Source organism: Aricia agestis, chromosome 1 (assembly GCF_905147365.1).
Source record: "Aricia agestis chromosome 1, ilAriAges1.1, whole genome shotgun sequence".
NCBI classification, from domain to species: Eukaryota; Metazoa; Arthropoda; class Insecta; order Lepidoptera; family Lycaenidae; genus Aricia; species Aricia agestis.
The window spans coordinates 8,875,573-8,889,796 of record NC_056406.1 but is presented as its reverse complement, the minus strand read 5'-3'; the positions used below and the strand labels follow the sequence as shown (position 1 = coordinate 8,889,796).

The 14,224-nt window shown below is 33.0% G+C and overlaps 1 protein-coding gene and 1 long non-coding RNA gene across 2 annotated transcripts in view; one reads left to right on the top strand and one right to left on the bottom strand.

Moving 5' to 3' along the window:
• Positions 1-10,783, bottom strand: part of LOC121727062 (serine protease inhibitor dipetalogastin) — a 58,050-nt gene extending 47,267 nt beyond the window's left edge. The window contains exon 1 of the mRNA XM_042114741.1: positions 10,705-10,783. The gene's annotated coding sequence lies outside the window, so the exon portion shown is untranslated. The remainder of the gene's footprint in view (positions 1-10,704) is intronic.
• Positions 5,426-6,106, top strand: LOC121727080. Its single transcript, XR_006035617.1, has 3 exons — positions 5,426-5,481; positions 5,731-5,898; positions 6,016-6,106. It is a non-coding gene; the product is annotated as an uncharacterized LOC121727080 (long non-coding RNA).
• Positions 10,784-14,224: the final 3,441 nt, after the last annotated feature.

The following is a 14,224-nucleotide window of genomic DNA, read 5'->3' as shown; positions in this document are numbered from 1 at the left end:
AAAAAATTTGTGGCTGTCGTTCCAAAAAGTCTGTAATAATTATGTTGTTGCTGCCTTTCTAAGGAATTCTCAGAATTAAACCTAAAAGCCTACTTCGAAGAATACAGTTAATATTTGGGCATGAACATTGAACCTATATTATATTACCACGAGTTATAGCCGACTTTGCACATACATACGTATTAGGTACTCTCGTAAAATTTTACGTTTACAGAATTGCCTAAACTGTAAAATCCATATCCATAATAATATAATAATTGCGAAAGTGCGTCTGTGTGTCCACTGTCACGCCTATACCATTGAACCGATTTTGCTGAAATTTTGTATAGGAATATTTTGAGTCCTGGAGAAGGATACAGCGGGGCTAAAATGGTCGCTTTGAGGAATCATGATATGAATCATAATATGATTCATTTTTCTAAAATCGCAAAATGCAACTCTGCTTGCAATTCATTTCTGTATTTTTGTACTGATTTGACATTTGTCAGTTTGACAGTTTTGGCAATTCATTTGCTGAATTTATTTATAGGAATTGCTAAATGTGACTATTTTAGCCCCGCAGGATACCAATACGGAGTCATCTTGTCCTACGAGTATTATAATTTATATTAGTAGAACGTAAATCTAATATCATGTGCAATTTAGTTCAGCAACAATACATATTTTAGTTTACATTATACCTGCTACTATAATATACGGTTCTGGATATTTTAAAGTTCTTTGAGTGGAAGCAATATAATAATTATGTTTAAAAAATATATTTTTTTCTACAAATAATCTACGAATAAAAAGAACTAAGGAAACGTAACTCCCATAAGCTTTGTCCACACTGTGCCTTTTTCTGTTCGTCAAGGTCATGCGTTATAGCGCAGTCAAGCCCGCGTGACTCGTGAGGCATGCCCGCGACGCATGCCCTCTGACCGTATCCAAAACTTCAAAAATGACAATATTGGCGTTGCGTTCCCTGACGCATTCAATTATTGAATGCGCCAATATGAAAGTTGATGACGAAAATTGAAGATGAAAGTGCACAGTGTGGACATACTATACTTCAACCGTTTTGAATTTGGTTCCTTTACGCACACTAAAATATGGCAATAGCAACGAAAAGCTATGTCCACACTATGTAATTTATCTTCAATTTTCGTCATCATCTTTTTATTCAACTTTCGTTTGGCATATTCAATAATTGAATGCGTCAAAATCCACCCGCGTTGGAAAGAAAAGTGTCATAGCGCGCGTCGCGGGCATGCCTCACGTGCGATGTTATATGCTATAATGCATGCCCTTGATGAACAAAAAAGGCACAGCGTGGACAAAGCTAAACACTAACACTCAAATTTACGAAATATAGCTGTTGACATTAATGGTCACTTCTATATGATTTACACAAAATTGTGTACCGAATACATGCATAAAGTATGCATGTATTCGGGTCACATTTTGTAGACTCGTGGAAATTTTTTTCGACACAGTTACTCTTCGTTAGTTTTTATTATTCGTAGATTTTTTTTAACTTTTTCCTACGACCGGCAAAAGCTATTATTATTTTATGAGGCACATCGTAACCTATGTTAGCTTCTGAGCTAACGCTAGTAGTACTTACGCTAGGAGTTTAGGTTCTGACCTAAACTACTAGCGTAAGTACTAAAGACGAAAATCAGTTCAGACGTTTTTGCACGACAAATTAGTAACAAACATATTGTGTATGTTTTTGTGTCACACAGAAACCTTATAGGCTTATAATGTAAATTAATGTTTCCTTGCCAAAAAGGTGTAGTAAAGTAGTTGTAGCCAGAGTTGGGCAAAAAGTAATTAGATTAACGATTACACAATTACAAATACATTGTAGTTGTTAATCTGATTACAAAATAATCAGATTGATGAAGTAATTGTGCACCTGAAATTAACCAGTAGTTGATTCAAATGTAATTGGAATAAATTTTATTCTAATTACAATTTAATCAGATTACTTGTAATTTAAATACATGGAATTACTTTTTTTTTCATAATGATAAGTCCTAGACCCTAGTTTAACGTCGGTGTATCCTGGATTGACAGTTCACAATAGGACTTCCCATTTCGTAAAATAATCACAAATATTACATATTAACTCAGAAATAATTTTTTTTTATGAAATAAGGGGGCAAACGAGCAAACGGGTCACCTGATGGAAAGCAACTTCCATCGCCCATGGACACTCGCAGCATCAGAAGAGCTACAGGTGCGTTGCCGGCCTTTTGAGGGAATAGGGTAATAGGGGAGGGTAGGGATGGGAAGGAAAGGGAATAGGGGAGGGTAGGGAAGGGAATAGGGTAGGGAATTGGGCCTCCGGTAAACTCACTCACTCGGCGAAACACAGCGTAAGCGCTGTTTCACGCCGGTTTTCTGTGAGAACGTGGTATTTCTCCGGTCGAGCCGGCCCATCCGTGCCGAAGCATGGCTCTCTCACGTATATTTAAATTGTGGTTCGAATAAAGGTGAATGGCAGGATCCATACAGCATAATTTTGTTGTTGTTTTTCAACAGAATTTTTACTATGTACACACAACAGAATTTTTATTATGGCAATTAGACTATCTATTTTGATAAACTTATCTAAATAGGTATTTATAATGTAGATCTATCAGAATCTGATGGCGATTTTTAGCAGCAGATTATCAAAAAATATCCTTGATCATTAGATAGTTTTTTATATTTGCATGTTTCACACACAGAATCAGGCGCTATAAGAAAAAAAAGGATCAAAATGTTTTATTCCAATTACCCCGGTATTGCTAGAGTCAATACTCAATTTACTTTCTCACTTTTTGCTATCAGATTCTGGTAGACCTATCATTTTATGTTATAAGTACTAGCTGTTGCCCGCGACTTCGTCCGCGTGGACTTTAGTTTATAGCGCGCGGTGTCAGCAAAATTTGTGTCAAATTTAAAAACTTTTTAAAACCCTGGTAAGTGGTACGCCTCTTAGGGCCGCGCTACACCGGGATGGCAGCGCTGAAAGTGCTCGCCTCGCCGCTGCCATTCCGGTGTAGCGCGGCCCTTAATTAATCAAAATACCCAAAAACAGCTGTGCAGTGTGCACATAATCTATACTAATATTATAAATGCGAAAGTATCTCTGTCTGTCTGTCAGTCTCGCTTTCACGCCAAACGCCAAAACTACCGAACCGATTGTAATGAAATTTTGTATAAAGATAGTCTAAAGCCTGAGAAAGGACATAGGCTACTTTTTTACTGGAAAAACGGGTTGTCAGGGGGTGAAAATGCGTAAATTTGTTCAAATTAAGTTAGTTCCAAAAATGCATACTTAATAGATGGCGCCGTGCGTCTTCTACATCGCGCTGACGCTTGCTCAAAAGTCTTACTATAAGAGGTGGTATCATCTTACATTTAAGTTTCGATTTTTTTCGATTGTTATATCTATTCTACGGTATTAAATAACTCAGTACTTTATCTGTGCAGTGACGTAACCTTAAACCTATCAATGATAAATAGTTTATGGGTAAAGTTGTGTAATTGGGGGGCTAAATAAGCTTTAAAATTTGGCATAAAATATAAAGTTAAATATTTAAAAAATGAAATACTTATTGTGTGCACACTGCACAGCTGTATTGATTTAAGGGGTACCGGGGTTTTTTATAAAAGCTTTTGACACCAATTTTGTTGACATCGCGCTTTATAAACTGAAGTCCACGCGGACGAAGTCGCGGGCGACAGCTAGTAACTAATAAGTATGATTAGTTCTATGTTACAATGAAGTAAAAAATAAAACGCTATCTGTTGAATCGTATTAGAACTAAAATGTTCATTGCATCGATATATTTCTGGATTTTTTATAATATTAAACATAAAATATATTTAAGTAAAAAATAGAACGCCGTCTGTTTTCATATATTAGAATCAAAATGTTGATTGCATTGATATATTTTCTGGATGGAATATAGGCCAACACGGTACACTTGAACTCCTTTATTTTAGAGCGCATTCTGTTGTCAACTTGTCACATATATTAGAAATGCAGTAGGAGTTCTTAAGTATGATTAGTTGTATGTTACAATGAAGTAAAAATAAAACGCCATCTGTTGAATCGTATTAGAACTAAAATGTTCATTGCATCGATATATTTCTGGATTTTTTATAATATTATACATAAAATATATTTAAGATTTTTGAAATTTTATTTTAATACACATCCAAGACCCAGGAACATATAAAACTTTTTGTTCCGCCTGCGGGACTCGAACCCAGGACCCCCGGGATGAGCGCTGGCCACGCGCAATGCGAATTCATTTAGATCGATATTTTCATGGAAATAAGATATTTTCCCACATCAAAATGTAGCCTATGTCCTTTCTCAGACTCTAGAATAACTGTGTACAAAATTTCATTGCAATCGGTTCAGTAGTTTTGGCGTGAAAGCGAGACAGACAGACAGACAGACAGACAGACAGAGATACTTTCGCATTTATAATATTAGTATGGATTTTTTTAATGTTGCCATAAGTAAAATACTTAATAAATACTAAAGTTATTAAAGAAACGTTTATTATGAATTATTATTAAACTCTTATTTACTTATATCTCTTAATGAAAAGAATATATTACATAAAATCACATTACATTGTATATATTATATATGTATATATTATAAATGTATATTTTGTTCTAATTTTTTCCATCGATATTTTTTCTTGTCATGGCAATCAGTTAATGAGGCCATTTATAAAGAAGAAGAAGAAGACTGATGAAGAAAATCATTAGAAAATCTCAAATCTCAATAATCCACTAATCTCAACTTGAACCAAAGATTATGAAACCCGCGGTAGTAATTATTATAATATTATTCTCTTTGTATGAAACCAATAATCAACATCCAACACAATCAACGGTAGCAGCATGTACCTATTAATTTGTTTGGGTAGCAGTTGTGAGTTGTGACTTGTGATTGTCAGTTATTTTCTGTTGTTTTCAAATTGAGAACTGAGAAGGCCTGCTTTATGCGACGAGAGTAAAGATCTTGTGAATATTAATCGACTGTGGATATATCTTGGATATTATGTAAGTAGTTTACTTTAAATAAGTAATATATTTTACGTGTTAGCCTAACCATGAACTTTTTATTAAATTTTAAGTGTTGAAATGTTTTCCTTTCATTTTAAACCATGAAACTAATCTAGCAAAGTACCTATTATTAAGGAAAAAGAAGGGAATAATTAACAATACTTCTAATCACTATCATTATTTCCAGATTACACCTACTGATCATATTTGCCATGCATGCTGGCAACTTGCGTATCATGCATCTACTGAAAATATGTCCAGCAGCAGCAGCGGTTCGCCATCATAAAATCTGTGTTGTATCATGTGGATTATCCATAGTAATAGCAAATCGATGCAGAATTTTAATTTAAGGGACAAATGAAGAACAACAAAGAGTGGCTTCTATACCTAGTATCTTCTTGGATTCAAGCACGAGAGGTAAACAAACAACCAAACAAATCTTTATTTTCACATAAAAATTTTACAGGATATTCTTACACAATCACTGATCTCCATACTAGGATTCCCTGTGTTGTGGAGACCAGTAAGGTATTAAAATAAATGTATATGTAGTACCATCACTACTGTTTCTTAATTCATTATTGCAGTAGGAAATAAAGTAATTTATTTCCTCAGCGTAATACCGGATTCATGGCAAGCTTTTCTCTAATTATATTTTTATTTTAGCTTTGGTCTCAAGATGAAGAACCAGAATAGTCCAAGTAATTGAGGACTTTCAACCTGAATATATGGAATCAGCTTTAATGTGTACTGTATGTGGCCAGTCTGGACACCACAACTTCAGACTTAGAGTGGAATCCTGAAAACATTACTCGTTTGCTGGAGCAACAAGAGGTATATAGTTTAAACTCTAATCTAATAATCAAATTAACATAATATGTCAGTGTTTAATTTGTTTTTTACTATTGTTGTTTTGATATCTGTCCATCTCATCAAATGATTTATTTACAGATGTCATCTATGAATGAAGTTTCTGGAGTTTGTTGGAACCAAGCTCGAGACATAAGGTCAGATATTCCAGAAGCTGATGAAAGATCCCAACAAAATATAGTGTTGTTCAATATAAGAAGAGCAGCTGAAACACCAGGACATTGCGTTTTTCAAGAATGCATGAATCCTGAGCAAAATGTTGTGCCTCGAGATGCCTGTGCCTGTGTTGTGTTGTTGTGCTTTAAGCTAAAAAAAGTCCTGCCATTTAACTGCCAACAAAATAAGTTTTTCCAGAAGGAAAAACTTATTTTGTATTTATTGTAACAGAAAGAAACATGAATGGTCAGGTCGCTATCAAAAGCTATTGCTGTTACTGCATTGTAGGCTTTAGAACAGTGGGATGCTGCTCACATGTTTATGAGCATCATTTGGTACCTAAGCTATGTTCGCCATGAGGGTACTCCTGCCCCTGCCCCTATCTTAGATACTTAAATATAATTGTAATAAGAATAATTATTAAGTTATAAATTATGATAAAGTTTTTCTTAAAAAAAAGTGTTGTTTTATTACCTGTGTATGTAGTACTTATATCTTAATGCCTGCACCCGAACCTTTTGTAATCTACAAACGTAGCGTACAAGCACAAAACAGCATAATATGATTATAGGTAAGGAAATGCTTAAGCAGCTCCGTAGTCTACAAAAATTATTATGAATGCCTTGCCGAGCTTAAAGAGTGAGATCTAAAAACAAAGGGATTATGGTGTCCTGCAGACCAAGAGGAAATTTTGTGTTCAGCTCTCACTTAACATACAAAACACAACAGCTGAAGCTGTCATTTAACACTATTTTTATGAGAGTGTAGTATTTCCCCGGTTACCGCTGTCCATTTTGACTGCAGGTCTAGCAGCTTGGCACTACCACTATTAAACTTCATAATTAAGTATTGAATTGTTGCACTATGCTTTTATACTGTACCTAAAGGTATGTCCAAGTTCATCCCACTGAGTGGATACCATCCTCATCTCAAATTATCTTCGGACTGTTATTATGTAGAACGGTAAAAATATGTAAAGTAGGTACGTTGAATTTATGAATATACTTAATTATTTTTAAAACATTAATTATTTACGTTTTTACGAAAACTATAAGTACTGATACACACTGTAGGTCAATAATGTTTTTTTTAATAATATTGTAATGAGTAAGTATATAATATAATTAGGTAAGTAAGTTTAAGTAATAATATCATAGCTGTAGGTAGGTACATAACCTCAAAATTTCAAACAAAACTGGCTATTACTTTTATGTCCCAAGTTTTAAAATCTATACCTACGTAAAGTATTTAAATATACTTACTTATTATAAATTATAAATACGAAAGTGTGTCTGTCTGTCGTTCTATCTGTCTGACCTCTTCACGCCTAAACCACAGAAAGAAAAGGCTTTTTCTTGGTAAAGTAAATGTTTTTATTTTTCTTTGTGAATGTCATACCTACTTCATGTTGTATTACTTATTTGTATGATATTATAAATTATTATTTACATTTTCCACTTCTTGTATCAATCTGATGGGCATATTTAATGCTTTATTTACCTATACCTACAGTAATTCCCTAAAAATAATACCTCTAGCACGGACGTAAAAAAAATAACCTCTAGATAGTAGATACAGTACTCTGTTTTTAACTCCTGACAGTTGACACTGTAATAATATTAGAGTAATTAGTCGAAACCAAAGTATTCAATTACAAAAAAACTTAATTTCAAATTAATTAGATTTCTTTGAAATTGGATTACATAGGAATCAATTGGACGTAGTTAAGCTGAAAGGACTCAACCCACACAAAGTCACTTTTGAGATATTGGCGTTTGAAGTTTCAGCTTGAATTTCTTTATCAAAAAGTTACATTAACAAAAAAAGTAATTGCTTAATTTAAAGAATGGTTCACACTTTATTGGTCTGTCAATTATTTTTTGTATATTTTGCAATAAATTTCAAGATATTAAGTGAAATGTGGGTTGAGTCCTTACTAATATTCTCAACTTTGTAGGGACAGGTATTTTTTATTTATTTCTCAGAAAGGACTCATAAGTACCCTTCGACTGAAAAATAAGTGATAAAAGAAAATAAAAAAAGTTAAATTAATAAAAAGTTATGTATTTATCAACCTTGATAATTAAACTTTTAAACACACACAAAAGAAAACTTATTAAAATTAAAAACATTAAAAACCACGCAAGAATTCAAGACGTGAGTGAAAGAATAAGGTAACATGAAAAAACTTCCCGTTTTTTTGCTTAAATGAAGGCATTAGGGCCGGAAAAATTATTTGAAATAGAAAAACTATGAAGATATGTGTAGCCAGATATATTAGCTAGGATATGAAGTAGATAAGTTACAAGTTTTATTAAAATAATTAGGGAAAAAATGAGGTATTGTCCGTATGTTACGAAATGTTACTTGTTCGATTTTTCCACTCACGTCTTCAATTTATTGCACGCAAATTAATTATTTGCGTCATCGTCTAAGTCAAAATCGAGGGTGGGTCCATAACCATCAACATCCTCTTTGATATTGGTGTGTCCCTTGAGATTACTATAGAATGCATGGCTATCTTCAGGTATTAAACTGAACATTGATTGGAGGTCGTCAAGTTTTGCCTGAGGAATTAGTTTACCATGGGGCCAAAGAATTTCAAAATCTTCTTCGGCAAAGTGCATTATAGCACCCTTGTTTTTTTTCGTCAAATCTAGCTTTTGACTATCTCCAGTTTCTGATATCATTGTTATTAAAAATAGTTCTTCTTTTTTTAATAAAATATTTTTAGTTTTAAGCCAATTCACTTTATCTTTGTTTGTACATATTTTGCGGTTCACTATTTTTTTTTCTATTTTCTTTGTACTCAAAAAATCTTGAGTCGTCATTCTCGTAACGTGAAACGGTTTTTCTTTTTAGCGATTTTCATGAGTTTAATATACTTTTCTACATTCGCTCGTGATGCTTACGTACACGTTTAATTTTACTAAAATCAGTGTCATTTGGCAAAAAAGAATGACCGGACTCTAAATATTTGAAAGTAATTGTTTTGAGATTTGGGTGGCTGTTAAGTATTGAACCTGTTTGAGTCGTTTTAGTTATTTGATAGAATGACATTTCCAATCGAATCTAAATATTTAGAAATGATCCAAACGGTTTGAGTCCATTCTGATTAATCAACTTTAAGGCAATACTCCTAGAAATACCATTACACATAAACAACTCAAGTGGACTGAGTTCGTTCAGCTAATTTATTTAGAGTTCTCTTCATACTGTGGGTTGAGTCGGGGGGGTAAAAAAAGTAGTTTCCGTGTATATTTTAAAAATGGGGTTTTCACTACATGATAGATTCGACCCTCAGCAGTACGATGGCATACTTAACTCAATTTTGCCCATTTTGTGGGTTGAGTCCTTTCTGCTTAACTACGTCCAATTGCTTTGTGTAATTCTATATTTAAATTTGAAAGTATTTGAATTACAATGTAATTAGAATAAAATGTATTCTAATTACTTTGCAATTAGATTGCTAATTAGATTAACCAGTATTTCAATTATGCCCAACTCTGGTTGTAGCATATCTCAGCATAATTATTATTAGATGATGTTTGCGAATAAACTAGACAAAAATGCTTTAATTGGTTATTCCATTATAGTTATCCACGGACAGTAACTCTTAAGATCAGTTAAACTATAAATTTTATAGTTTTTGTACTTTATAGGTTTGAAGATAAAACCTTTATAGTTTTACTGAGCAAAGATCAAGTACCCGATCAAGATCATTTATTGCCGGCCGTATAGTGTACAGTACCTGTAATTTACAGGCAGTAAAAACAGTCAAGCGCCTCTAAACTTGATCTTATAACACTTAAACTACCTCTATTGAAGCGCCTTCAATTAAATAGAACTTAGAGTTTATATTCCACAGATAATAAATCAGCTTTTGTTCCGTGAGAAAGCGTTGTATATTAAATTTTATTAACACCATTTGCGTAAAATAATAAATTATTCTGTAAATTATTATAAATGCTGCCAGAAAGAACATACTGATTTAATAAATGCAAAAGTTTATTTGAATTTATGAAGCCTTTTCCTGAATTCCTGATTCGATTTAACAAGTTAACATAATATGATCACGAAAAAATGTACGATTACCGCGATAAACACACTGATACTGTTAATAAGGACAGCAATGACAATGATCACAATGATGATACTTAACCATGTTCATGACAAAGAAGATGACAATAATGAGTAATGACAATGACAATAATGGTTATGATGACAATGATGGTGAAAATAAGTATAATTTGTTATATAAATAACTATTTAATCCCTAACATAGATATTAGTATACAGAGTGTAACAAAACTAAGTGATTAATTACTAATACCTTGTCAGTCTGTAATGTAATTGTTGATATTAATTAATTACTTATAATATAACATTATTAACTGACTTAATTTTCAATCTACTCAACAAATAAGTTTCTAATTGAAGCCAATATTTATTATACTCAAAAATTCCTGAAAGCTCAAAACTATCTTCATATTTAATCCAATATTACTACTACGCTTATTAAACATGTTTGTACGTCAGAATACCTGAAAAAACATCCCGCTCTTGCCTCTCATTCAAAAAATATATTTGCTAAAAAAACTAAGTTGAACTTACACGAAATATTCCGGAAGAACTCTGGTCACCACTTCACAATCAACGTGTAATGAAAGTGCGCGGCACTGGCCGATGCGATGGCGCGACGGCAACTGGACCCGATCCCGACTCTTCGTCGACTATTATACCTCGTATACTAGTTTCCATCGTCTTTCACTGGTAGTCAGCAGTGCTTTCTGGGTTAATGAGGAACGATACCACTGCTCTCCGTTTTCTAAGCGTTTTCGCAACCTTTGTTGCCAACTTCGAGGTGCAACGGAATTTGCAAGTTTAGAAGCTTTCGGACGCAAGTGCAACTTGTCTTCTGCAACTTTACAAAGTAAATCATCAATATGAGGACATAAAAACGCGAAAGTATGATATATAATATAATACATTTTTTGTAAACATGCACAATGCATATTTTATAAATCTATTTAACCTTCAAGCGGTCGCGCAACGTTGAATGGACTCCCTTCAAAGCACTTTTGTTGATATTATCGATATTTCTCGTTGAATCCGTAGCTTATTATCTCAGTAGCTTTTCATAATTTCTCTACTTTTCACTCTCCGCACCCCCTGTGCAGCAAGGAGCTCAATTGTTTTGGTCGCGGCACCGGCGTCAAAAAGACTCCGCGCGCCTCTCATATAATTTTATAAGTAGTTTTCATATAATTGAGGAAAATTATATATTATATATTTTAAAAAACTAAGACGTCGTTGACCGATAACATCGAGTGTTATTGCTAGATGAAGAAAAAATAGGAACTAGGATAAGAAAATTCTGATCACTTTTTTGCCCTTGTTCACACAAGATAAGCTACTTTGGATCATCGGATTATAAAACTAAGTTTTTACTAAAAATACATTTAATTTTCTGGGTTGAATTAATTAAGTATTTTAAAAAGAGTAATAATTAAATTAATTAAATAATAAATCATATTGAAGGAAAACTGTTTTGTTTCCGAAATTCACCTAATTTAACGTATTTTAGGTTACGCGCGACCACTGCCGTTACAAAAGAGCGCGCGCCCGCTTGAAGGTTAAATTTTCTTTATTTTTTGTGATGAAACGCCTCGATACAATTATAAATAATTTAGCAATATACTTAACAATATTTCTGAAATATATTTTGTTTTTCAAAATTTATCAATTTAAATGTAGCTAAAGTACAAATTTACAAATTGATTAAAATTTATACGTTACTAGTAATAAAGTATTCTTCAGCTATGTAAACAGGAATTTATTTCAATCATACCTTATTCTCGGAAAAAGTATAGAATATTGTTTAAAATTTATCACTTTCTAAACCAATTTCTCTGAGTCTTTATGTCATCTATAACTTAATTAAAATTAATAAAAACGGAAGCCATGATTTATGATGATGAGTTTATAATTCGATTAATTGGCAGATCGATAAAATAATTTTCGGAATCAAAAACGTCAATTAAAAGTTGTGAACATAAATTTCACCGTCCGTTTACGATTTTGAGCAAACGTTTATTGAGGTACCTACTTTGGTCCAAACTTGTGAAATTTAATATGGAGCTCTGTGATTCCTAATGTAAATTGTGGTCAAAGTTATAGACCACAATTTTAATACTTAGTCAAATATCGTTTTTCAATAAGTTATAACACAAAGTGTCATGGATATAATATTATAACCGTTTCTGAAAAATCAATCTCGTTTAAATTTTTAAGATTTACATGAGATCGGCCATTCTCCAGTTTGGCATTATTTGCCTGATTACCGTAACCATATTCTTCGTTGATTTGACTTAATAAAATTCTAATTTAAACATAATTTAAATTAGATTTTTGGCACACACTAAGGATAAGCGACCCGTGCACTTGTAGTATGTCAAATCCTGTTATTTTTGGGTGGGCATCCGAAAACAGCATGTGTTACGGTAATTAGAACTTTTGATCGGACAAGCGATTATTTCATGATAACTATTTATAGGCTGGGCCTATTGTTGTATAATGTTTATAAGCATTTATATTTTAAAACGATGAATAGATAGTAAATATGTACGTTATAAAAATTATAAGCAAGTTTCGAAATCCAGTTGGCTTGGGAATACGTTACGGTAATAAGAAAATCACGGTTTTTAAACACGACTTCAATTAATTCTAGTCTGAATTACTTAAATTAGAACCCTGTGTTTAAGCTTGTAGCTAGATACTGATGCTATTTACCGTTTAAAAATATTGCATACTTGAATGAGATAATATTTCAGAGTATACATACTCGGGACACGTAAATTTTGCTCTCCGGAGAATGACCGAGATATTATTTGATATCTGAGAGCTTTTTCCTAAAAACTAACGTCAAAATGCTAGAAATAACAAACAGAAAAACTTTCAAAATTGCGCTGAAGTCAGAATAATAATATATCAAAAATTTTATCCATCTTTTGAGGTCAGTTAAGAATGATTTTGCATAATTCCCATGAACATGACAGTCAATTAGATCTATTGGTCACGGACTATCACTATACCCGTGCGATACAATAGCTAATTATTCTAGCCGCTAGCGTTAAATACATGTGTTCTCCTCTAAAGACCTTTTGTGATCTGATTGTTTGAAGAAAGTTGACTTAATTATTCTAATAGAAAGGTTTTGTCTCACTTGCTCTTGTAATTGTGCATGCCACTCGTCGGCCGCGATTGATGTGAAAAGTGGTTGAGATTTCCAATTATATTCATCACCAATTTTAATATTAATTTATATTTATGTGTTAAATTATTATTATGGTCAATTTTATAAGCTACTATTACAACTTCATTGCGCCAAAACTTTTTATCGCACGGGAACGATAATTTTTTCCGGGATATCCTACTGTCCTATGTCCTTTCCCGGGACTCAAACCATCTCCATACCAAATTTCAGAAAAATGGGTTTAGTGGTTTGCGCCTTCTGCTTATATAAATATATTAGTATGGATCATAAAGTTAATATACCTAGCGGAATAGAGAAACAAAGGCCTGATCAAGATAGATGTCACTATCAGTAACACTGCGTGGTAAAAAGAGACGTGTGATACATGACAGCAGCACTCTTTTTTTGATGTCGAGTCGGCACGTGCCGCACGTTGACAATTATTTAATCTCATAGAATTATGTTCAATCATGCTTGTGTAAGTGTCATACGTACACATATTTTTCACACAGATGAAAACCAATTTTGGTTACACGACAGCTCGAGATTGTTGCTCTATTCCGCTAGGTATATTAACTTTATAGTATGGATCCAAGCTTGATGAACACGGTAACAGACAGGAGTATAATATTTCAAGCTTGGAATTTGGAAATAAAAAAGTTAACTTATTATATATTTTCAGTGTATTTATGAAAAAACAAATTATTTACACAAATTCTTTAAGCCCCTTTGGAGAGCAGCATGTAGCATGTATCTTTTGTTTAGTAAAGTTTAATTGAATTTCAGCAGAGCGGCCGACAAGTTAGCACGGGTTTGGTTTGACTCCGTAACACTCAGTATTAAGTCGTGGTTTTGTTAGTTTGTACTATTAGTATCTGT